Source organism: Thamnophis sirtalis, unplaced genomic scaffold (genome assembly GCF_051295495.1).
Source record: "Thamnophis sirtalis isolate CommonGarterSnake01/CBP01778 unplaced genomic scaffold, rThaSir2_p1.2 scaffold_9, whole genome shotgun sequence".
NCBI lineage: Eukaryota > Metazoa > Chordata > Lepidosauria > Squamata > Natricidae > Thamnophis > Thamnophis sirtalis.
In genome coordinates, this window is record NW_028261389.1 from 71,521,523 (window position 1) to 71,546,618 (window position 25,096).

The 25,096-nt window shown below is 45.0% G+C and overlaps 1 protein-coding gene across 1 annotated transcript in view; it reads left to right on the top strand.

Moving 5' to 3' along the window:
• Positions 1-2,538: 2,538 nt before the first annotated feature.
• The window catches only part of ETV6 (ETS variant transcription factor 6), a 173,272-nt gene continuing 150,714 nt past the window's right edge, over positions 2,539-25,096 (top strand). The window contains exons 1-2 of the mRNA XM_087722241.1: positions 2,539-2,606; positions 11,721-11,965. The gene's annotated coding sequence lies outside the window, so the exon portion shown is untranslated. The remainder of the gene's footprint in view (positions 2,607-11,720; positions 11,966-25,096) is intronic.

The following is a 25,096-nucleotide window of genomic DNA, read 5'->3' on the forward strand; positions in this document are numbered from 1 at the left end:
GAGTCCAGAAGTGGGCTGCTAGGGCTTCAGGAGAACCTCTAGCTAAGATTCTATGTAGATCAGAGAACCCTCCCTGGCTGGCCATGCCCACTCCACCCCTCTCCTCCCAGGAGTCCCCATGTGGCTTGTTTTGGATGCAGGTAAGTGGAGGCTCAGGGAGCCATTTCTCCGGGCACACCAGCCATCACCTGTTGCTCTTCTGGGTTGGAGTGCACACAGGCGCCCTGGCCAGCTGATGTTCTCATGCACAGGAGCGCCAGCCAACTGGTCTTCACACATGCATGCACACCAGAAACTGGAAGACCATGTGACCAGTGCGCATGCACATGCTGGAAACTGGAAGCTCAGCTTCCTGGCACGCACCATAAGTCACTTTTTGCAGTGCTGTTGTAGCTTTGAATGGTCGCTAAATGAACTTTTGTAAGTCGAGGACCACCTGTACCTTGCTAAGCAGAAGCAAGGAGGAACTCTTCCAAGAATATGAAACATCACACCATTGGTTTGAACTAAATTGGGCCCTGCAATATAAACACTTGTTTTTCAATTATTGCCTGAAAGAAGGGAATTTATTGATGGTAATATCGACAGGTGGTTCTCGACTTACAACAGTTCCCTTAGTGACAGTGCAAAGTTACAACAGCACTGAAAAAAAGTGACTTACGACCATTTTTCATACTTATGGCCGTTGCATAAGTGACCCCATAGTCACATGATTTACATTCACATGTTGGACAACTGGTTCATATTTACGACGGTTACATTGTCCCGGGCTCATGTGATCTGCTTTTGCGACCTTCTGATTCAGCAAAGTCAATGGGGGGGAAGCCAGATTCACTTAACAACCATGTTTCTAATTTAACAATTCCCTTAACAAATGTGGCAAGAAAAGTCATTGGGCAAAACTTTCTCACTTATTTCTCACTTAGCAACATAAATTTTGGGCTCCATTCAGAGGTGGCATTCAGCCGGATCGGACTGGTTTGAGTAAACCGGTAGCGGAAATTTGACCTGGTTCAAATACCACCTCTCGCTAGCCCCACCCCCACCTGCCCGGACGCCCCCTCGCCCTGCCCACCAACTCACTGCTCGCCCTACCCAACCGCTCACCCTACCATGCCCAGTCACATGACCACGAAGCCATGCCCACCAAGCCACGTCCTGAGAACTGGTAGTAAAAAAATTTGAATCCCACCACTGGCTTTATTGTGGTCGTAAGTCGAGGACTACCTGTTTTTGGAGTTTCTGAAGCCAGCAGGCTCACATCAGCTGCAAGAGAGTGGGACTGGTTTTAGGAAACTCTCTGACCCTTCCCAGTCAGCCTCTGTTTTTGCAGGAGATTTTTTTTAAAACAAAGACATTCTAGGCTCATCTTTAGAAATTCCCACCATCAAGAAAGCAGGGCACCTGAAACAATACATACACCACTGGGATTAATTTCAGCTGAATTTCCGCTGACTTCCTGCCGAATCCCCTTTCTGGATTTCCTACTTTCTAATATTTTTTCCCCCTGTCATCTTTGTTGCCTCTTAACTGCAATGTGTTTGCCATCTTCCCTTCATTCACCTCCAGTTGTCTTTCCAAAGGCTGCTCCTTTCCCCTCCCTTAATTGTCATAACGCTGCCCCAAGGACAGTTAACTCTTTCCCTGAACCTCAGGGTTGCTGGTGGAGAAATGGGGGAGACAGCTCAGATTGGGCTGCAGCCAGCCAAAGAGCTGCTTGGTTTCCCCCATTGTTGTTGTTGATTCACAGTGTGCGCTTGATGCAGTGGTGGGATTCAAAAAAAATTTTTATTGAATTTTTTTGGGGAAAAAAAGCTTTTGCAAATATTTACCTCCCCTCTCCCACCCTCCCCACCTGACCCCCCCCCAACCTCCCCCCCCCCCCCCCGACTTCCCAGAACAAATACAGGGTATAAATCTTTAACAAAGATGTTCTAAAATAAACTTAAAGAAAGTTAGTATCATCTTTCATTTGAGCTTTAACTCCTCCTTGCTAGGCTAGCTCTAAACAGATTATATCATTCCTTGCATCTTCAGTCATAAACTATCTGGAATTTCTTAGTCCCGTATTTATTTTGAATATAGTCAATCCATCTTCTCCACTCCAGTTTATATTTCTCATTTGAGTGCTCCTTGAGATATGCTGATATATCTTCTTTGGGATTCAAATATTTTTACTGCTGGTTCTGTGGGTGTGGCTTGGTGGCCATGGCATGGCTTGGTGGGCGTGGCAGGGGAAGGATACTGCAAAATACCAGTACCCGGTGCTCCGGGCAGGCACCGGTATGCCTGTATCGGAGCATACTGCCTGCAACCCACCACTGCTGCTGAATACCACCTCTGTGTCAGGCCTGCAGTTATATTCCTTTTTAGGATCTTTGGCCTGCCACACTCTCTCTTATTTCATTATGCTGTTTCATTAGTGTAGTAATTGGGAGAGGGAATAGAAAGCAGTAGAATTGTGGAATGTGTTGTTGTTATTCCTTTCTAGAAGCCCAAGGTCATCTTTTGTCTCCGCGCCTCTGTATCTGACTGGAACCAGCTGGGTGGAGATGCCAGCGTGGCTGAAGAAGTTTGGACCATGTGATGAATTTATGGGTGTGGAGGTAAGATCATGAACTTTCAATTGGGTAGAATCCCAGGAAGCTTTTAGAATTGGGATTCCACAGTTTGTGCCAACATGTCTGTCTTATGAAATTGGAACTTTAAGGATAACTCTGCCTTGGACTCTGATTTAATTCTGCATGATATATGGAACGCTGACATTCTGCCTTGGTGCCACAATTCTGTCCTCCTTTCTTATTTCTCTCTTCCAGCATTTCTCAGCAACCTTAGCAACTCTTAAGATGTGTGGACTTCTGGTCAGCAACCAGAATTCCCCCAGATGGGCACCTGATAACGTCACATAGTCAAATTCATTTATTTTACGCATTTATCAAATTTTTAGAAGCTGCCCATCTCCCTCACACTCTGAGTGGTGTACAAGTAAAATCCGTGCACCTCTGTTATCATTTACGGCAGAGGCCCCCAACTTTTTGGCTCATTAAGGGAATCACCACAGTTGATAAGTAAGTCATGCCGTTGTTAAGCGAATCCAGCTTTCTGTTGATTTTGTTTGTCAGAAACCAACTGGGAAGGTCATAGAGTAGTGGCCAAAATTGTTAAAACCTTTTGGGGGGAAAAGTTGTTAGATCGGATAAAGGAAAGACACACCCAGGCTTAGGCAACAACAACTCTTTATTAAGTCAGTAGCAACTATGTACAATCCAGTGAAGGGTCAGTTTGACAGCAGCCCTTTTATAGGGAGCTGTCAGACCCTTCGACCAATCAGGTTGAATCTCTGTTCCCGCTGGAACAGAGGACCTTGGTGGAAACCATTGTAACTGATTCTGGTATCTAACAGAAGTGTATTTTTGAGATTTGATGGCTAATAACGCAACTTTTTTTGGAGTAGTACCGTAAAGTTATATATCAATGGAAATGATAATGTAACCAAGAATGTAATGCAACAACTTTTATGAAGGATTTGCTTTTAGAATAGCAGTTATAAAGAAGAACAGCGAAACACGTAGAAAAAATGAGATATACAAAAATTATCATCATGTCAGTTAAGACTTGGTTGGGTAACCTTTAGCATGAATTATGGCTTTATAATGTCTTCCCATGGAGTGAACCAAATATTTTAGTTCTGCAGCTGTTATAATGCGAAACCAAGATTGAACAATTGCTTCTATTACCTGGGTTTTATTGCTGACTATATTTGGCTATAACTTTTCATAGAATACAGATAACAAACTTTGTTGCATTACATTCTTGATTAAATTATCTTTCCATTGATATATAATGTTATGGGACTACTCCACAAAAGTAGTGTTATTAGCCATCAAACCTCAAAAATACTTTTCTCTTCCTCTCGTCCTCTTCCTCCATTCTTTACAAGAAAGTCTATCATCCTTGGCAACATTAAAATGTGTGGGTTTCATCTCCAAGAATTCCCCAGCCAGTGCTGGTTTTCAGTGTTGGTTTTAATTACGTTTATTATGGATATTTAATGGCCCGAATGTTTTATGTGCTGCTATAAACAGTCAGAGGTCTTCTTACAACTCAGTTTCCTAAACAGCATTAAAAATTCTCAGTTCACTAAATCCTGACAACCAAGCTTATTGTGAAAGGTGTTTTATATATTTTCAAGTTTTGAGTGACCCAAGATCACTGCTAGCCTAATCAAAAGTTTTTTAAAAAATGAATAAAAATAAGTGACCAAGATATACTTCTAACCTTTTAGAATGCATTTCTCACTCACATTAAACAATTTATAAATATTTTAAAACTTCCACAATCCATCTACTGTGGCTCTGCTACATATCCGGTTAAATGGTGGGATTAAAATTTTTTTACTACTGGTTCTGTGGCTGTGACTTGGTGGGCGTGGCATGGCTTGGTGGGAGTGGCTTGGTGGGCGTGGTGGGGGAAGGATACTTTAAAATCTCCATTCCCTCCCCACTCCAGGGGAAGGCTACTGTAAAATCATCATTCCTTCCCGATCAGCTGAGACTCAGGAGGCAGAGAATAGATGGGGGCGGGGCCAGTCAGAGGTGGTATTTACCGGTTCTCCAATCTACTCAAAAATTTCCACTTCCGGTTCTCCAGAACTGGTCAGAACCTGCTGAATACCGCCTCTAATCCTGTTCCAGAATGCAGGATGAGGAATAAGAATGGATTGAAAGCCAGAAACCGAATCAATGTGAGAAAACATTTCCTAAGATTATGTACATTTCAAGAGAGAAACCAATGACCCAAAGAGGTAATACTCTGTGGAGCACATCTATCAACCCCAAATAGGAGTAAAAAAAAAAACAAACACCATGAAAACTCCTTAATTTTATAATAGATGGACAAACTATACTTTCAACTGGGAAACTAAGCTAAATTCAAAAACTCTAAGGAATTCCTGGAAGTTTGGCATTCAGACAAATCAGCCATCAACAGGCACATAGTGATAAACAACATCTACACACCATTTAAAAGAAGCAATAAAAAAGCTAAGAAAAATCCAAAAGACCAGAACACATCCTTTCCAGCAATCAACACTCAGGTAAGCAGGGATTAACATCACAATTAATCTCAGAGACACAATCAAGCAATAAACAATAGCCCAAACAAGGAAGTACTAAGAAAAAAAAAAAAACATTACCCTCACCAAAATAGTTGAGCGACAGAAAACCCCACTCCCTTCTAGCACGGAAGACGTGACCTAGTTAGGTAATGAAATGTCTGCAAGCAAACGGCCAAGCTCAGAGAGTACCTAAGGATGCCATACTTCAACCCCAAGTTACAAATATCCTCTCCTAAAGGTAATATTCTCTTGTGTATACGTGTGGCGCTTAAACTGCCTTTTGATTTGGATACTTGTCCAGAAATCCCATTTTAAAAGAAGCTGTTATACATGCTAGTGACCACTAGGATGCGCCATATGACAGCTTGCATACTTCAGGTGGGACTTGTCAGGCATATGGTAGGTAAACTCCATGATTACACCCCGCCTATACTGTATGTTCAATTGTTTTTTACTAGGAATATAACAACTTATAAGAAAAGGTATAAATCCCTCTTACTGGGTAGATCTTGAAGCCTCTACTATGAGACCCCAGACAAGATTAACAGCTGTTGGCTCTCTAGTCTGAAAGCGTCCAGGTAGCCCTTGATTTACGACCACAATTATGACTTACAACCACAACCAGAATTTCTGGTGCCTAAGCAAGGTGGTTGTTAAGCGGACTGCACCTGATTTTAGCTTTTACCAGATTTTACCAATTGTTAAGTGAATCACATGGTTGTTAAGTGAATCACATGGTTGTTAAGTGAATCACATGGTTGTTAAGTGAGTCACATGGTTGTTAAGTGAATCACATGGTTGTTAAGTGAATCACATGGTTGTTAAGTGAATCACATGGTTGTTAAGTGAATCACAAGGTTGTTAAGTGAATCACATGGTTGTTAAGTGAACCCAGCTCTCGTCCTCACCGACTGCTTGTCAGACACTGTCTGGGAAGGTCACAAGTGAGGATCACACAACCCCAGGGCACGGCAGTTGTCATAAGCACATGTTTCTAAGAGCTCGAATTCTGATCACACGACTGTGGGGCATGCTGGGACCAGTTGTGAGTTGCTTTTTTGTGGGCTGTCGTAACTTTGAGGAGTTGCTAAACAAATGATTGGAAGCTGAGGACTTCCTGCATGAAGAAAACAAGGATGATGTATCTCTGTTGCATCTACACTGGCTACAACACACAAACCTATCTGGACGCTATTAGTCACTCCCTTCTTGTCCTAAACTTCCTCCCTGGAGAAGAGGACACCGGCGATTTAAGTACAATCGTGTTCTAAGCCAGCCAACAAAAGTGTGTATAGTCAAGGCTATGGTTTCCCCAGTTGCAACGGACAGCTGTGAAGGTTGGACCATAAGGAAGGTTGAGCGACAAAGAATGGAGGCCTTTGAACTATGGTGCTGGAGAAGACTCCTTTGAGTCCCTTGGACTGCAAGGCGATCCAACCAGTGAGTCCTAGAGGAGATCAACCCTGGCTGCTCTTTAGAAGGCCAGATCCTGAAGAGGAAACTCAAATACTTTGGCCACTTAATGAGAAGGAAGGACTCATGGGAGAAGAGCCTCATGCTGAGAAGGATTGAGGGCAAAAGAAGAAGGGGACGACGAGAGAATGAGGTGGCTGGATGGAGTCACCGAAGCAGTAGGAGTGAACTTAAATAGACTCCAGAGGATGGTAGAGGACAGGAAGGCCTAGAGAAACGTCGTCCATGTGGTCGCGATGGGTCGGACACAACTTTACAACTAACAACAACAATGTTCTAAGCATGAGGTCTCAGGGCTGCTCTGACCAGGCTCAGCAAGATGACCTCTGTGGGAAGGAGGCAGCGGCTATGGCACTCATGGGAGAAAGTATGTTGAGGACATGACCCTGACGGACTTCGTCAGTGGGTCCAAACCTCTTCATTCTAGCTGTACCCCAGGGGTGTCAAACTTAATTTCATTGAGGGCTACATCGAAATTATGTTTAACCTTGGGGGGCAGAGTATATGACATGGCCAGGGTGGGCATGGCCAGCTTGATGTCACTCCTGTTGAGGGCACCTATGGTGGCCCAAGCGCTCTACCAGTAAAAACGTGTTCCTGAGCTCCATTTTTGGCTGCAACAGCCTCCTGCAACCCCCTGGCAGTGAAAACGGAGTTCAGGAGGGCCACACGCGGCCCTCTCAGGTCCTGTGGGCGAGATCTAAGCACTGTAGGGCTGGATTCAGTCCCTGGGCCTTGAGTTTGACACCCCTGCTGTACACCTTCTGTTAACACAAAAAGCTTCCCCTCTTGGAGATTAGGTGGACCTTTGTGGGTCACACAGACAGACCCTACCCATGCAGTTTCTTGCACAGATGTGCACAGAAGTGATTTGTTCTGGAATGTTTTTTAAAAAAATGTTTTTATTATACATTTTCCTTTATAATACATCATGTTTTCAACTTTACAACAGCAGTCCATCTCTTTCTGTCCTTTTTCTTCTCCTTCCCTCCCCTTCCTTCTCCCCTCTCCTCCCCTCTCCATCCCTCTCTCCTTCTCTCCCCTCCCTATTTCCCTCCCCTCCCTTTTCCTCTCCTTCTCTCCCCTCTCCTCCCCTCCCCTCCTTTCCCCTCCCTTCTTCCCTTTTCTTCTGTCTCCTTCTTTCTCCTCTTCCCTTGGCCTTTCTCCCCTCCCCTTCCTTTCCCTCCTCTCCTCCAGTCCACTCCACTTCCCTCTCTCCCTTCAGCTCTCCACTACTCTTTCCTTCCATCTTTTTCTTTTCGTTGTTGTATATAAATTTCCATTTCCTTACAGTAGCCTAAAAATCTTGGGACTTCCTGGTGTCTTCCCTCTAAGAACTAAGAGGGATTAAGCCAACCAGGTGCTGTCTTATTAAGGACGTAACCACCCCCCTCCCCCAAGGAGTTAGCATTCTCCAGGAACCCCCTGTGGCAGGCTTGAAAAGTTGCTCAAAAGTTTTCCAAGAGAGATTGCAACACGAAGCCACGGCATTGGAATAAATTAGCAAACTGAACCTTGTGGAAATTGGTCTCAACACATCCTGGGTGTGGGAGCTCCCTAAAGAAAGCAATTGTCTTCTGCAGTGTTTGTTTAAGACATGATTGATGTCACCCTGCCTATACACTAAGCGCTACTGCCTGGGAGTGATGCCACCTACACAGATAGGATCTTGCACGTTATCTTCTGCGGTTGGAGGTTGCAGTGAGATAGTCCATTGCTGGAACTTTTCTCCTCTGAGGGAATCTCCCCCTCTTCCTTCTCCCCTTCCCCTTCTCTCCTTCCTCTCCCCTTCTCCTTCTCCCCCCTTTCTCCTCCTCCTGCCTTTCTCCTTCTCCTCTTCCTCCTCCTCCTTCTTCTCCCACTCCTTCTCCTACAATCTGTGAGCAGCAGCCTAGCTCAGTGATGGCTAACCCTTTTGTCGTTACGTGCTGAAAGTGTTGCCCCACGCCCTCCTGCGCATGCGCACATGACTCCCCACATTCCTATCCCCCCTAGTGGTGGGTTCCGGATCCCATTCCAACTGGTACTGTTGGAATGGGCCTGGCGGTGTCCACATGGACATGCGCAGCGCGTACATGCATCTTAGCGCCTCCGTGAGCTTCGGCGACACTCCAGCTGCTCAGCGGAGCGTCGTGCAGGTGCTATACACACCGTGCATGTGCGCAGAAGTGCAGAAGACTTAAAAGAGCGGTAAGGAGCTCGGGTGGGTGGGTGAGTCCCCCGGAGCACTGTACCGGAACAGTATTCAGTGCTCTGGGCTGGCTCCGGTATGCCTGTACTGGGGTGTACCACCTGCAAACCACCACTGCACCTCCTGCACATGTGCATACCCCTGTGCCCCATTTTGGGCCTAGCAGGACTCCCTGCAGCCTCCAAGGACCAAAAACGGGCTGCAGGGGGGCACGACACCACCCACGCTCCCCCCAACCCCACACATGATCTCCCTGCGTGCACACACGTGTCCCGCATGTTCTCCCGCAATAGCTTTTCCATTAAACTAGAATTCATCCCCCCCCCCAAATAGCTTTTCTATTACACTAGGATTCACCCCAAATTCTGATCCCTGGTCAAAGTTCAGAGAAGAATTTATGGCCTCAAAATTGGTTCCCAGACGCCTTCCGTGGCAACATTTCTGCGCTGAGATTCTAATGCTACTTTCTGCAGATTTTGAAAGCCCCACCCCGCAAACCAGGGCCATCTGCAGAGGAGGGGGGGGGGGGCTCAAAAAGACTCAAAATGGCAACCACAACTGTGCGATCAAAGCCCCATCTCTTTTTTTCCCCATGGTCCTGCTTCAAGCATCACAACTTGCTTGGCAATGCAGTTATCCACCTGCTCTGGGTGTGCAGCATAGCTTGTGTGGTTCTCGGAGTGTGCAGCCTCCGTCAGCTTCAGGCAGTGCCCAGCATGTTAGAGAATCACTTTGGTATTTACCCTTTAAAGTGCCTCTAATTCCCCCAAATGCAAAAAAAGGGGTCAGCTGTGAGAAAATAACTAATTTTTATAAACCTGACCTACCATATTTTTTGGAGTATAAGACCCCCCCCAAAAGAGGGTGACAATCTGGGTGTGTCTTATACACCGAATACAGCACTTTTGGCCTCCCAAAACCCCGCCCCTTTGGCAACAATGGCTGTGCAGAGCCTTTAGGAGGCTTCCAGAATGCTCCTGGGGCTGAGGAAGGCAAAAATGAGAGGAAAATCGGCTGGTTTTCTGCTAGTTTTGGGGGGGCCCAACCCTCCTGAACACTCTACAAGCCTCCTCAAGGCTAAGCATGGCCTTCTTTTTTGACAAAAAACGGGCCTGTTTTCGAGAAAAACGGGCCATTTTTCGGAGGTCTGCAGAGTGCAAAAACTTTTTTTTAATTTGCCTCTTCAAAATTTTGATGCGTCTTATACTCTGAAAAATACGGTACTTGTGGAACAAGCAGAATCGTGCACTGGCTTTGAATCTAAGGGAAAGAGCCATTTTTCTGGACATGGTCCGTGTACTTTGGCCTTGAGGAAACGTTGCTTTTAATTGTCAGAATTAGAAGCACAATATGATGCAGCATGATAAGGAAGAGCTCTACCAGTTGGTTTCATTCTTGAACCATGCAAGGTATGAGCCACGATTAGCTCATAACATAAATCAGGGGTGTCAAACTCAAGGCCCAGGGGCCAGATCTGGGCCGCCGGGCTGCCATGAAAACAGCAAAGGACCGGCCCACAGTGGTTCTGCCAGCGAATACGGGTTCCCAACCTCTGTTTTTACTGGCAGAGGGTTGCAGGAGCCTGTGGCAGCCGAAAATGAAGCTCGGGAGCCTGTTTTCGCTGGCAGAGTGCTCGGGCCACCAGTGGCGCCCCTGACAGGAGTGACATCGAGCTGGCCACGCCCACCCTGGCAACACCCACCCTGGCCCTCCGAAGTCAAACACAACCCTGATGTGGCCCTCAATGGAATCCAGTTTGACACCCCTGACATAAATGGATTGATTAATCATGAGGTGATGAGTACGATGGCGATAGTAATGGTTGCAAAAGAAAAACAGTAATTCAGTGGGGCAATATGGATTGCGTATCCAGGAGCCTAAGTAGGTCGCTTGACGATTCTCACCAAGAATGTCCCTCTTCCTCTTCCTTCCCTCTGGCAGTTTTGTCATTTCTAACATTTATGCCAGTGGTGAAATTCATTTTTTTTACTACTGGTTCTGTGGGGGCGTGGCTTGGTGGGTGTGGCAGGGGAAGGATACTGAAAAATCTCCATTCCCTCCCCACTCCTGGAGGAAGGATATTACAAAATCTCCATTGCCACCCCACTCCAGGGGAAGGTTTCTGCAAAATCTCCATTCCCTCCCCACTCCAGGGGAAGGATACTGTAAAATCCCCATTTCCTCCCCACTCCAGGGGAAGGGTATTGCAAAATCTCCATTCCCTCCACACTCCAGGGGAAGGATACTGCAAAATCTCCATTCCCTCCCCACTCCAGGGGAAGGATAGTGCAAAATCCCCATTCCCTCTCCACTCCAGGGGAAGGATAGTGCAAAATCCCCATTCCCTCTCCACTCCAGGGGAAGGATACTGTAAAATCTCCATTTCCTCCCCACTCCAGGGGAAGGATAGTGCAAAATATCCATTCCCTCCATACTCCAGGGGAAGGATACTGCAAAATCTCCATTCCCACCCCACTCTGGGGCCAGCCAGAGGTGGTATTTGCCGGTTCTCCGAACTCCTCAAAATTTCCGCTACCGGTTCTCCAGAACATGTCAGAACCAGCTGAATTTCACCCCTGACTTGTGCGCCTTCCTTGTCTTCCTGTGGGTTTTTTCCCCTTGCTCCAATACATCAGTCCAGATTGGGGAGCTTACCGCTTGCCACTTCCCTTCAACGGGTCTACAACACCCGAAAAACCCCTCCACGTATTGCAGAAATATTATCCCGCATCTTCTCAGCAAAGCAAACCTTGCTTGCTTCAGAGTCTCTTTTGCTGAGCTGGTGCTTTCCTGCAACATTTCCCGAGGTTGCCTGCAGCAAGTTGGCCTTTTTCATAATTGCCAGGGCTAAAAAGTGGGACGTGTGATAAGATCTTGTTTTGATTTTATCCGGGCTTAATCATCCACAAGGTTTCCCTCCCATTTCTCTTATTGGCACAGGCCTCCATGGCACAGAGGACGAGGCACCCAGAACTCTGGCACAAGTTCAGATGGAAATGAAGAACAACTCAAGATCGGCAGCGCAATCTCAGCCGGAGAATCGAGGTTAAGCCAGGATGGTTCAGAGAACCATCAAGGGGCCCAACGTTTGTTTTCTCTTCAAGGGACCTGGGCAAGAACCTTCTGTAAACCTTCTCTGAGGACGTCCATCCAAGATGCGATGAATGGCGAAGAGAGCATGAAGGGTGAGAAATTTCTCTGTCTTTCTGTTTGTTTGCTTCTCTGATCTGGAGTAGGCTAAGTGCTCCATGGAACCAAGGAAATTGGCAAGTGAATCAATTCAGGCAGTGGTGGGATTCAAATTTGTTTACTACTGGTTCTATGGGTGTGGCTTGGTGGGCATGGTGTGGCTTGGCTTGGTGGGTGTGGCAGCGGAAAGATACTGCAAAATCCCCATTTCCTCCCCCACCCCAGTAACCTGCTTTCCAGCTCCGTTCTCCTGTGCAGGGCAACAAAAGAAGACCCAGCCGATCAGCTGGGACTCAGGATGCAGCGAATAGATGGGGGCGGGGCCAGCCAGAGGTGGTATTTGCCGGTTCTCTGAACTATTCAAAATTTCCGCTACCGGTTCGCCAGAATACTACCTCTAAATTCAGGATTAAAGAGTTCAGGAGCAGCCAATTTGCAATTGTGGAAGCCTATCCTTGTAACTTCTCTATTGACATTCTCTGGAAATAGGAACTGGATTTTCGGAACCAGTTTAGTGTGATTTCCCTTTTCTTGCAGCGATGATCTTTATGGTTTGGTGGCAACTTTAAGGGTGAATAGCAAGTCTGGTTGTTTGTTATGCATTCACTGAGGCTGAAGAGCAACTTCCATTCAATTTCCCCAACTGGAGATCCTTTGAATGTGGTGGGGGTGGGGGTGGGGGGAAACCTGATGTTCTGAATCGGTGCTTGTGGGGAGGACAAGGAAATGATGGAAGACTATAATATATGCCAGGGTTAGCGAGATGAGGAAGAGATTTGTTTGCAAAGGATTAATCTGCAATTAACTTATGTTAATCCTGTTCTGGAAGAGATGGCATTGTCTTTAAAGGAGGGTTAAGCAAAGAATCCAATAATCCTTTCGGGGAAGGCGGAGAGTGGCAGTGATAGATACTGGCGTCACATAATGACGAAGCTGGCCTTTCTGCTTTTGTGGTGGAATTTCTGTCTCACTGTATTTATTTATTTGTTCTTTTAAACCAATGTTTCTAAACCTCGGCAACTTTAAGATGTGTGGACTTTTAACTGACGGTGCCGATATCTACCTATCAGCTCCAAATGGCTTGGGTTTAGGGAATTGTTCTGTCCTAGGCTTCCCAAAAGCACGAAGCCAACTCCTCATCCCGATAAAACCTCTTTTATTTAGGCGAAAGAGAATTCCTCTCCAGCAAAGTCCCGGCCATTAGTCTTTCAAGAGATTTCCCAACTACAGACCTTTATCAGGCTTGGAGAGCTGCCAGGCCGATATCTTCCAAACGCCACTCTATAGCAGATAATACTTGGCAAGAAGTCAGGAACAGATCTTCATCCTAATGAATTGAACTAATTGTCTCCTGAAAACTCCGCTCCCCTCTTTATTCTCTACGGGAGGGGGCATTCATTGTCTACCTGTGAATTTACTCCTAAGTCAACCCTTGTTCCTTAGCTGTTCCCTTCTTCTGGCAGCTCTGCACATGCACACAATGGGAACAGGCTCCAGCTGTTCATCTGCCTTACTGATGTCTGACTCCGAAGGCAGATGATAACTGTCGGGCGGCCCTGCCCCATCTCTGCCTCTGATGCAGCACTCATCAGAGCCTTCCCCAGACTCCAGGACTGACCCATGTTCCTCGCCAACCTCCTCATTGTCTGAGTTTGCCACCAGCTCCACTGGTGGGTCACAACAGGAATATGTCCTCCATGTTTACTTGCTAGAATACTGGAGATCTTTCCCTCAAGTTCTGCTCCTAATAAGGAAGTCAAGATGGGAAGTTAAAAGAGAAAATACCGTTCCAATCATGGCTTCCTATCTTCTTTAATATGGTTCCACAGAGCTCATCAGGGCCAATCTTATGGTCTACTTAGAACTCGGGGAAGATCTCTTAAGAATGGTTTTTGTGGTTTAGAATACTATACGTTTTGCTTTTTCATTACTCGGATTTTATACTGTAATAGCTGATAACCTGGTGTTTCACAGGAAAATGTCTGGACCAAATGTAATTTCTAATGTTGGATTTTTCCCTTTACCAGAGGGAGCCCACTTGTGGAGTACTGTGAAGCTGTTACCATGGCAACTCCACTGCACTGTACAATAGAAGCCATTTTAAGGCACAACAGGCTATATTGTAACAGAATACACACCCCGAAGGATGTTAGGGGTGTCTTACCCCCACAGTATTTTTTTCCAGAGAGTAAACCATCTGTGTATCAAGTTTAGTAGACATTGCTCAAGGCATTCCAGAGTTATGCTGGAACACACACACACACACACACACACACACACACACACACACTCACACACACACATATGCAGGTTTTGGCGTATTTAGATCTTTTCCCGTGTAAGATTGAGAGTATCTTGGTGACATTTCGACGAGGTCCTAGTCGTCATCTTTAGGCTGGTGCCTTCGGCTTCGTGCCTGTACGAGCAAAGCGCGATCAGAGCTACCTCCCTTTATAAATATTGGAGTTTGTGTGTGTGGAGTGCTGGCCTTGTTGCTGTAAGCAGATTGGTTGGCTGTGTTGTAACATCTTGATTAGTTGATGGAGTTGATGTTTGCAGATTAGTCGGCTGTTTCGTAACATCCTGTGTGGCTGAGGTACTTGCTGTGTGCCTATTGTTCTTTTGTGTTGTATATACCAGAATACGCCAAAACCTGCATACCAGTACCCATGAAAATCTACGAAAATACACACACACGTACACACACATGTGTGTGTATAATGTTTTCATAAGATTAAAGTATCATTAGACTCTTGATCTAGCTATTCTGGCAGGCCTGGGGCTGTTGACCTCATTGTTGAGGTCCAGCCCCGACTGAAATGAATGTATCTGTGTTGTTTTTTAACTTGTCTATTTTATTTTTATTTTCTTTTGTTTTCCTTTCTTTCCCCTCTCTGTAAGCCGTCCGGAGTCTTCCGGGATTGGGCGGCCTATAAATAAAATTAAACTTGAAACTTGAAACTAGGATACCTACTTGAAAATTATATTTCAGAACAATTTGTTTATAGATTGGAATGCAGCAAACATCTCAACATTTGCTTTTTAACTTGAGTCCCAGATGGACTCTCAGGAGTCAGTGAAGCCACTCATAAAACATTCAGCTCATGATCAGTCAGTAGAGCCGAGATAATTTGGAATGGGACAACGCTGCACCGCCAGCTTACCAATGTCACCTCTCCACTGCAGAGGTGGGCTTCAAAAATTGCAGCAATGGGTTCCCTGACCAGTTGCTGGGTGGGCGTGGCCATAGTGGGCGTGACCTAATCAGCTTCCTGCAACATGGCCAGAGGGGGAATTTTCACCCTCCCCAGCAGAGGTGGGTTCCTACCAGTTCGCACCAGTTCGGTAGAACTGGTTCGTCAAATCTACAGAACCAGTTAGAAGAGGTTCCACCAGAAAGCAGACCACACCTACAGAAGAGGTTCCAAAATTTTTTGAAACCCACCACTGACACACACACACACACACAGAAAGAGAAAGAAAGGAAGGAAGAAATAAAGAAAAAAGAAAGAAAAAGTGAGAGAGAGATGAAAGAAAAAAAGGAAAAAGGGACAGAGAGACAAAAGGAAGGAAGGAAGGAAAGAGAGAGAGAGAGAAAGAAAACACATGGCCAGCAAGCCACTCCCACCAGGTCACATGGCCAGCAAGCCACTCCCACAAAGGAGGCCACACCCACAGAGTAGGTTCGGGGAAAAATTGAAACCCACCTACTGCTCCCCAGGCTCCGGGGGCTTTCCTGAAGCCTGGAGAGGGCACAAATGGAAACGGATCATTTCCAAACTTCTGGCTAGCCCGTTGGGCCCGTTTTGTGCCCTCCCCAGGCTCCAGAGGCTTTGCTGAAGCTTGGGGAGGGTGAAAACAGCTTCCCTCCAGCCCTCTGGAAAGCCGAAAATCAGCTGACAGCTCACGTGCTAGCAAATATTGCTCCGCGTAACATCTGTGGCAGACATGCCATAGGTTCCCCATCACGGGCATATACTTTTATGTATAATAAAAGTAGGAACAAGAGAAAACATGGAATAATTGAATCACAATAGATTGCAACCTTATATACATATGTGTGTGTGTTATTATTAGAAAAGCATAAGTTGACTGCATGTAATAATTATGATTATCAGTTTTACTTGTATTAGAATGTATGATACCCACACTGTTCACGCACTGATTTGATCTATTTGTAAAAATTAAAAAATGTGTTAAAAAAAAAAAAGCAGGAACAAAGCAACTGTCCTAATTAAGCTGTGCGAGATAAAGAGACAAGGCTGGGTCAAAAATGGGCTAGGCAGCAATAAAATATGATAGTTTATGATAAAGATCTTAAGTGTGGGTTTGGAGAGATACCAAGGTAAAGGAAAAGTTTGGCAGTGCAATAAATAAGGAATATGCCATATGAAACATCTGCACTGGTTTTTTAAAAAGTTTTTTTATTGAATTTTCCAACATTTAAAAGGCAGAACGCACAAAAAAATTAACACTTATAACAGCTTTTCCATATCAGTATCCATATCTTTTGTAACAATCCTATTTGCAAAAAATTCTATCTCTATGTCACTGTGGGAAGTTATCATCCAGCCCTCTCCCAGAAAAAATGAAATATCCTAGGAAATATTGAAAAGGCAGAATATTTCTCTGGATGTGAAAAGAAAGAAAGATGCTTTAAAAGACAGAATAGTTGCCTGTAGCTTCCTGCCCATCCACACTTTGTCAATAGGCCATTGAGAAGGCCAGGCTAGCCCACTTTACATAATAAAGACTTCCCCACTGCAGCTGTAGGGGGAAGGGATATTACTCAACTCTCCGCATGGCATCTGAGAACTCCTACCTGTATTCAAAACACAGCCTAGAGAGTAGCCCCCTGCATGGCACCATGGGAGTCTGACAACCAATCAGAATACATTTCTTACACAGGAACAGGAAACAGAGAGGTGGGACTAAACAGGGTATAAAAAGCCTAGCAAGCCCCTCCCTCGGCCCTTCTCTTCTTCTCCACCAACATTGAAGCATGTGATCAGCTTTTCTGTTCAGGGCTCAAGCCATGTGGCCCTGTCCAACAATAAACCATCTTTCCAAGCAGTCTCCATGTCTCCAGTGTCTTCTTCCCCACTTGGAGCTGAACCCAGAAGGACATTTCTTTCAACATCACTATCCTAAATTATATCCTTATTTAAATACACTCTATATTATACTTTTACCATTTATACCTTAAGTTTTACGTTTACTCTCAAGCAAGGAAGACCATCTATTCCAGATTTGATAGTACTCCGTTTCTTCCTTCTCCTTCATTTCCATAGACAATCTATCCATTTCTGCACATTGACCTGCATTGTTGTGGACCACAATCTCTATTCAACTTAGCTATGTGGCGTTAAGAGGTTTGAAGGGCAGTCTTTTATGGATTAATTTCCTTGTGAAGAAAGAGCCAGAGACGTTAATAAGACTTTCTCAACCTTGTTAACTTAAAGATGGGTGGACTTCAACTCCCAGTTTAGAATAAACTGAACAAGAGGGAAGAGTTTAGATTTGATACCAAAATGTGCTAGCATTAAAACTCAGGACCTTTAATTTGTAATTACACATAAAAGAAATAATAAAAGAATTTTCCGTAGATATTTACCATGAGCAAATTATTCAGGGCCTAATATAGGGTGTGATAGAAACAACACAAATAAAATGGCCTGTGTTTGAAGGGAAAAAAAATGGGGAAATCCTTGTAATGTTTTTTAATATTTTTGTTTATCTTATTGATATCATCTTATTTATTTATTTTGCAAATAGTTCAAGGCAACAAACATATCCGTCACACCTCCTTATTTTCGCCATAACAACAATCCTGTGAGGTGGGTTGGGCTGAGAGGAAGTGACTGGCCCAAAGTCACCCAGTGGCTTTCTCTTGCCTCAGTCAGTCAGCACTTGAACTCAGTGCCCACTGGTTTCCAGTCGGGTGCCTTAACCACTAGACCCAGGATGGCAAACCTATGGCACGCATGCCACAAGTGGTATGCAGGGCCCTCTCTGTGGGCAGACGAGCTGTTGCCCCAGCTCAGCTCAGCTGCACATGGCCTCCAGCTGGCCAGCTGATTTTCAGGTCTCTGCCACTCATATGTGGGGGGGCGCATTCCAGAGATGCGCACGCATGCGTGGGGGGGGGGTAGCGGGTTGCATGCACATACATGGGGTGCGGGAGAGCGTAGGGAGGTTTGACACCCCCCCTGCATCCCGTTTTGCTATTGTTCACATTGGTTTCATGTTTCTCCAGTGATTCCAGCAAAAGAGATGGCTGCTTCCAAGGTTTGAAGACAAAAGCATGTTTGTCCCCCTCTTCATCTCCAAAGAGCTTCTTAGAGGTTAAATCTAAAATGCTCCATTAAGCTTTTTGTTATTTTATTGGATTTCCTGTATTTTGATTTAAGGAGGAAATGGATTCCACATTTGCCATTAGCAACTAAAATATATCGAGACTATTTTAATAAGAACATTTCACAGTTTCAAATGCATGATAAAATCTTGCTAAACCCTTTTATCTGTTTTTTTTTAAAATCTGGTCATTATGATCATACGTATGAACTTTACCAAATGTTATGTATGACACAGAGCAGTTTTAATTGCATTGTGTGCTTCAACAGCAAAGTTTTCTACTTTCATCTTGTAGCAACATAAGAAGCCACGCATGATGGATTTATTGATTGATCATACGCCATCATGTTGTTTTCGACTCCTATTGATCACATAAGGTTGGTTTTCTCCATGACACTCTGTCCCTAGCCTATGGCACCCCCATTGCTGCTCTGAGACCATTGCTGGTTGTCCTCTTCTCTCTCCTTCCATCTTTCACAGAAGTAGAGCTTTCTCCAAAGCTGGATGTTCACGTTGTCCGATGTGAGATAATCTGAGTCTGATCATTTGAACCTTGAGTGAAAATTCTGGTTGATTATTTCAATGGTCCACTGCTTTATTTTCTTGGCTCTCCAGGATATACTTAGAGGTCTTCTCCAACACCAAAGTTCAAAAGCATCAATACTCTACCTAATATTAATACTCATATTAATTGTGCATCATGCATACAATGAAATTCGTTATTGATGAGTATTAATAATACTCATATTAATACTCATTAATACTCGTCAATAACCAATTTCATTGTATACATGATGTACGATGACAAGAAAGGCTATACTATACTACTATACTCTTCCTATCCTGCTTCTTCAAAATCCAACTTTCACTTTACGAGGAATAGCATAGCTTGCGTGAATCTGATCTTTGTAGGTATAGATTTACTAGGTTTAAGTTTAATTGGAAAACTATATAACTGGAATAACATAACAACGGTATTTCCTTTATGCAAACGTTCCTAAACATCTAAAACAGATACCAAAAAGGGCACAATTTCCTACAACTCTCCAAATTAGCTGGTTTGGATCCCTTCACTCTCGTTCTGAATTATTTGATGGAGAGCAGTCTCCTAGCATCTAGTTTTCCCAGATGTAATGGAGGGCTGTGAAAGTTGGACCATAAGAAAGGCTGAGCGCCAAAGAATGGTGGCCTTTGAACTATGGTGCTGGAGAAGACTCCTGTGAGTCTCTTGGACTGTAAGGCGATCAAACTGGTCAGTCCTAGAGGAGATCAACCCTGGCTGTTCTTTAGGAGGCCAGATCCTGAAGAGGAAACTCAAATACTGTGGCCACCTAATGAGAAGGAAGGACTCCCTGGAGAAGAGCCTCATGCTGGGAACGATGGAGGGCAAAAGAAGAAGGGGACGACAGAGAATGAGGTGGATGGATGGAGTCACTGAAGCAGTAGGTGTGGGCTTAAATGGACTCCAGAGGATGGTAGAGGACAGGAAGGCTTGGAGGAACGTTGTCCATGGGGTCGCGATGGGTTGGACACGACTTTGCAACTAACAAAAACAAGGTATCGACATATTCCATGGTACTCAACTGCTTTGAAACTAATCAAATTTGGTACTCAATGCATTTTGACATGAAAATTGTCCTGGTATTCATCATCTGTTTGATATTCAAGCTAGAACTTGCTGTTGTCGGCTCCCTTGTGACTCACTACATTATTCCTTATGGGGAATATTTCTTGGGTGCTCAATAGTTTTTGGTTCTGATCATGCCTCCTGGTATCAATTAACAATGAGTACCACGGTGCCTCAGTGGCTAAGATGCTGAGCTTCTCAATCAGAAGGTTGGCAGTTCAGCAGTTCGAATCCCTAGTGCCTCGTAACAGGGTGAGCTCCCATGACTTGTCCCAGCTTCTGCCAACCTAGCAATTCAAAAGCACATAAAGATGCAAGTAGAAAAATAGGGACCTCTTTGGTGGGAAGGTAACAGTGCTCCGCGGGCCTTCAGCATTGAGTCATGCAGGCCATATGACCACGGAGACGTCTTCCGACAGCGCTGGCTCCTCGGCTTAGAAACGGAGATGAGCACTGTCCCTACATCTGGAAACAAGTAGCACACATGTGCAAGGGGAACCTTTACCTTACCAAGGTACCGCTGTAACTTAATATCTTTTCCAAGACCTTCATAGCTTCTCTATGAAGGTCTTAGAAAGTACTAGTCTGCAGTGTATTTCTCATTCCTTTACTGTTGACGGTCGATGCTAAAAGTTAGAAGCTCTCCAAAGTGATATTTTCATTGGCCATTCTAAGAGTGGCTGTTCTACTTGCTGTCATTACTTTGGACTTCTCTATGTTGTAGTCTCATTTTTTCCCCACTCTGCAATGAACAAAGTATTGTAGCTGCAGTTGGTGTGTTTTCAACTGACTTATCATCTTTAATCTGCCATGAGGCGATTTCTAAACTGAAAAATGGTTAAAAAAATAAAGCAAGAATATCTGCCCGTATTAATTGAAAAAAAACAACTCCTATAAAGTACCAGATTTTTCAGAGTATAAGACGCACCGGAATATAAGATGCACCAAGATTTTGAAGAGGCAAATTTTAAAAAAAGTTTTTGCATGCTGCAGACCTCCCAAAAACAGCCCATTTTCGTGAAAAATGGGCCCATTTTTGTCAAAAAAAAAGGGCATGCATAGCCTTTAGGAGGCTTATAGAGTGTTCCTGGGGGCTCGGAGGGGCTTCCTTCTCCTTCATTTCCATAGACAATCTATCCATTTCTGCAAATTGACCTGCATTGTTGTGGACCACAATCTCTATTCAACTTAGCTATGTGAAAGGTCACCAGACGTCCCGCTTGCCCTCCTCAGCCCCCAGGAGCACTCTGCCATTTTTGCAAAGGGGGCGGGGTTTTGGTAGGCCAAAAAGGCTGTATTCAGTGTATAAGACCCACCCAGATTTTCACCCTCTTTTTTGAGGGAAAAAGGTGTGTCTTATACTCCGAAAAATATGGTAACCTATAGGTAAAAATGAAAAATTGTAAAATGAAAAAAACATACACAACAGTTGTACCTGAACAGTGCAAACCTTTGCCAAGTTTCATTGGAGAAGATTCCCAGAATGGTCATCGTGAAGATTTCAGCTCCAAGTGATGGCAACCATGCTTTCCAAATCCATTCCCTTTCAACTGATTTGAAGAAGGAAGAAATGGATGATGTGTGTGTTTGGAAAAGGGAGACTGGTGTGGTGAGGTGCTTCTCCGGGCTCTGTGGCTTTTGAGCCGTCAAAACTCTCCATTGCACAGCCAGATGGAGCTGTGGCCACGGCAGAATCTGTGCCGGGATGTGACAACTGAGATATCTCATGCTTGCTGGACCACAGGCTGCAGCAGGTGGCGCTAAAGAGTTTGTGCATACTTTTGCCAGCCTCACAATTTCTCAGCGATTGGATCTAGTCCCTTCCCTTGTTGTTAAAGGCCACATGGGACTTCTGGCAAGGCAGCTTTCAGATTTAGATCAAGACGTCATCAAGAGATTGACATCCCATACCACCAGCCCAGTCTCCTATTTTCATCAGGTTTTAAGCAATTGGGCCTGCTTAAATACCTTAGTTTCTGGACCTAGTTTGAAGGCCTGCCCTGTAGAACCTTTAAAGTTCTACATGTTTTTGGACTTTCATATTTTCAATGTGGTCTTCTCTCAGCCTTCCTTCTGGAAGTCCAACTAAGTATTCCCCCCACTCTTCATGAGACGTTGGGTGACCTTGTAAATCACGGCATTGATTCTGGAAGCAGCCCTCCATCTAACACGCACATACCAAGTTCTGAGCACTCAGTTAAATTGTTAAGAGTTCTTGGTCCAAAAACCTCAACCAAGTGGTTCTGCATTAGCAGATACTCTTTAAAAAAGAGAGAGAAACTTTTCCAAGTTTCAATTAGAACTGCAGAAAAAAAAATTGCTATCAACTTGCCTTCCATTGAGGATTTGTATACTGCCCGAGTCAAAAAGAGGGCTTGGAAAATATCTACAGACCCCTCGCATCCTGGACAGAAATTCTTTCAACTCCTACCCTCAAAAGGACGCTATAGGGCACTGCACATCAGAACAACTAGACACAAGGACAGTTTTCCCCCACATGCCATCAGTCTGCTTAACAACTACAGTAATCCCCACAACACTGTCAATAATTTACTAAGTCTGTATTACTATTATTATTCTCTTTCTTCCTAGTATCCATCCCTCCACAATTAAGAGTATAACCATGTTGCGCGTATCTTTCAATTTATATTGTTTTTGTTTCCTAGTATGATTTGACAGCTTATTAGTGACCTTGACTATCATTAAGTGTTGTACTTTATGATTCTTGACTAATGTATCTTGTCTTTTTATGTACATGGAGAGCATATGCGCCAAAGACAAATTCCTTGTGTGTCCAATCACACTTGGCCAATGGAGAATTCTACTCTAAAAAAGAATTTGCTTTATGGTATCTCTTGCCGTTTCAACAGTAATTTGCTGATGGGAATCAACTCTGAAGAAAGTAGGTTGTGATACCCGTCTGGAGATCTATTTATTCCGAATTAGACGATGCCACCAGATTAGCAAGTTTAGTTTTTTGTAACCATGCTTCTCTTTTTCCTCAGTATCTTCACCCGGGTAATACACAGGGCTGACTGTTGTGGATTCCGTGACCCGTCAAAACCGCGGTCCACTAAAGCGCGCCCGATTAAAGCGCGTACGTGACATCATCATCAGCGCGACAAATACCACCGCGGAGAAAAAAGGGCGCTTTAAAAAGCGCTTTTAAAGCAAGCCGATTCACATAAAGGTAAGGGTTAGGTTTAGGGTTAGGTTAAGGGTTAGGGTTAGGTTTAGGGTTACGTTAAGCGTTAGGGTTAGGTTTAGGGTTAGGTTAAGGGTTAGCGTTAGGTTTAGCGTTAGGTTAAGGGTTAGGTATAGGGTTAGGTTTAGGGTTAGGTTAAGGGTTAGGCTTAGGGTTAGGTTTAGGGTTAGGTTTGGGGGGGGGTTAGGTTTAGATTTACGTGTTAATTTTAAGTTTACCGATCACAGCGTGCTGTTTTTGTCACGCTGTGATGACGTCACGTACGCGCTTTCGTTGAGCGCGCTTTAGTCTACCGCGGTTTTGTGGTGGAACCGTGGATTCGTACATCAGAACAAACAAAACATCCTGATCATTTCATTTCAAGCAGTCCTTGACTTACATTCAGCAACTGTTCAAATGACGACACCAAATGAATATTGGTTGTGACCCGCCTTCAGAGTTCCCTTCCTGATCAGCGTCTCTTGTACATCTTGTTTTATGACCACTTAGCAATGGAAATTCGGTCCCAATTTTAAGTTGAGGACTCCCTGCTAATTAGCATTCTCCTATGACTTTGTAGGGGACGCGAGGGCTCAGTGGCTAAGATGCTGAGCTTGTCGAACAGAAAGGTTGGCAGTTTTGGCCGTTTGAACCCCAAGTGCCACGTAACGGAGTGAGCTCCCATTTTTGGTACTGATCATGCCCCCTGGAACCAATTAATGATGAGTATCAAGGTGGTTCAGTGGCTAAGACACTGAGCTTCGCAATCAGAAGGTTGGCAGTTCGGCGGTTCGAATCCCTAGCGCCGCGTTAACAGGGTGAGCTCCCGTGACTTGTCCCAGCCTCTGCCAACCTAGCCGTTCGAAAGCATATAAAAATGCAAGTAGAAAAATCGGAACCATTTTTGGCGGGGAGGTAACAGCGTTCCATGCGCCTTTGGCATTTAGTCATGCCGGCCACATGATCACGGAGACGTCTTTGGCCAGTGCTGGCTCTTCGGCTTTGAAACAGAGATGAGCACCGCCCCCTAGTGTCGGGAAGGACTAGCACATCTTTGCAAGGGGGAAACCTTTACCTTTATGACTTTGTAATTCTACAGTAATTGCCTCCTCAGGTTGGTTTTATTTATATTCTTAATTATTATTTTTTATGCCACCCATCTCCCTTAGAAGGTGACAGTTTTGTGTTGAATTTTAAGCACATTTGAGGCCTGGGACTAAAATGACAAACGTAAAGCAGGACTTCTGGGAAGATGAAGTTGGGGGGGGGGAAGGTCTTCTCTTGAAAACCGGCCCAACCTCAGGTTTGTCCTTGGATAAAATAGATCGTTGCAGCTTTCCCGGAGGACCCTGCGCGACCCAGTCGGTCCCTCCGTGCATCCCCCCCCCCACCCCCGGCAGAGAAATCCATTTCCTATGCCCAGCTGGTGGAAGGAGGCAAATTGAAGGGCTGGAAGGGTGATGGGAAAAAGGGGAGTGGAATGTTTGTTTTGGAAAGCCGGGAGCGAGAGAGAGACTCTGCTCCGGGTTTGATCCAAGCTGGGAAAGCAGCAGATGAAAACATCTCCCTTTTTCCCCGTCGGCTCTTTTGTTTCCAGTGCAAGCAAGTGCGTTAGGCGCGCTCCTTCCCCTTCTCCCTTTTTCCCCGGGCTCCGTTTGTGTAACCAAAGAAAGCGCTCTCGGTTCCTTGCGGAGGCTCTTAAAGAGGCACGGCCGGAGGAGAAAAAAGGCTCCTTGAGGTCCCTACTTGATCGGATCCGAAAGAGATCCTTGCTTGGATCGCTTTGCTTTCATTTCCTGCAAATGCCTCTCCTTCCCCACCCCCACCCCGTTAGTTTGCATTCTGGGCGCTTGAAACCCCCCCCTCCTTTGGCCTGGCGACCTAGATGCGCTCCGATCCTGCACCCCGCCTGGATTGAGGAGGGGGAGGCGATCCTACACCGCTGGCGCCAACCGTTGCGCG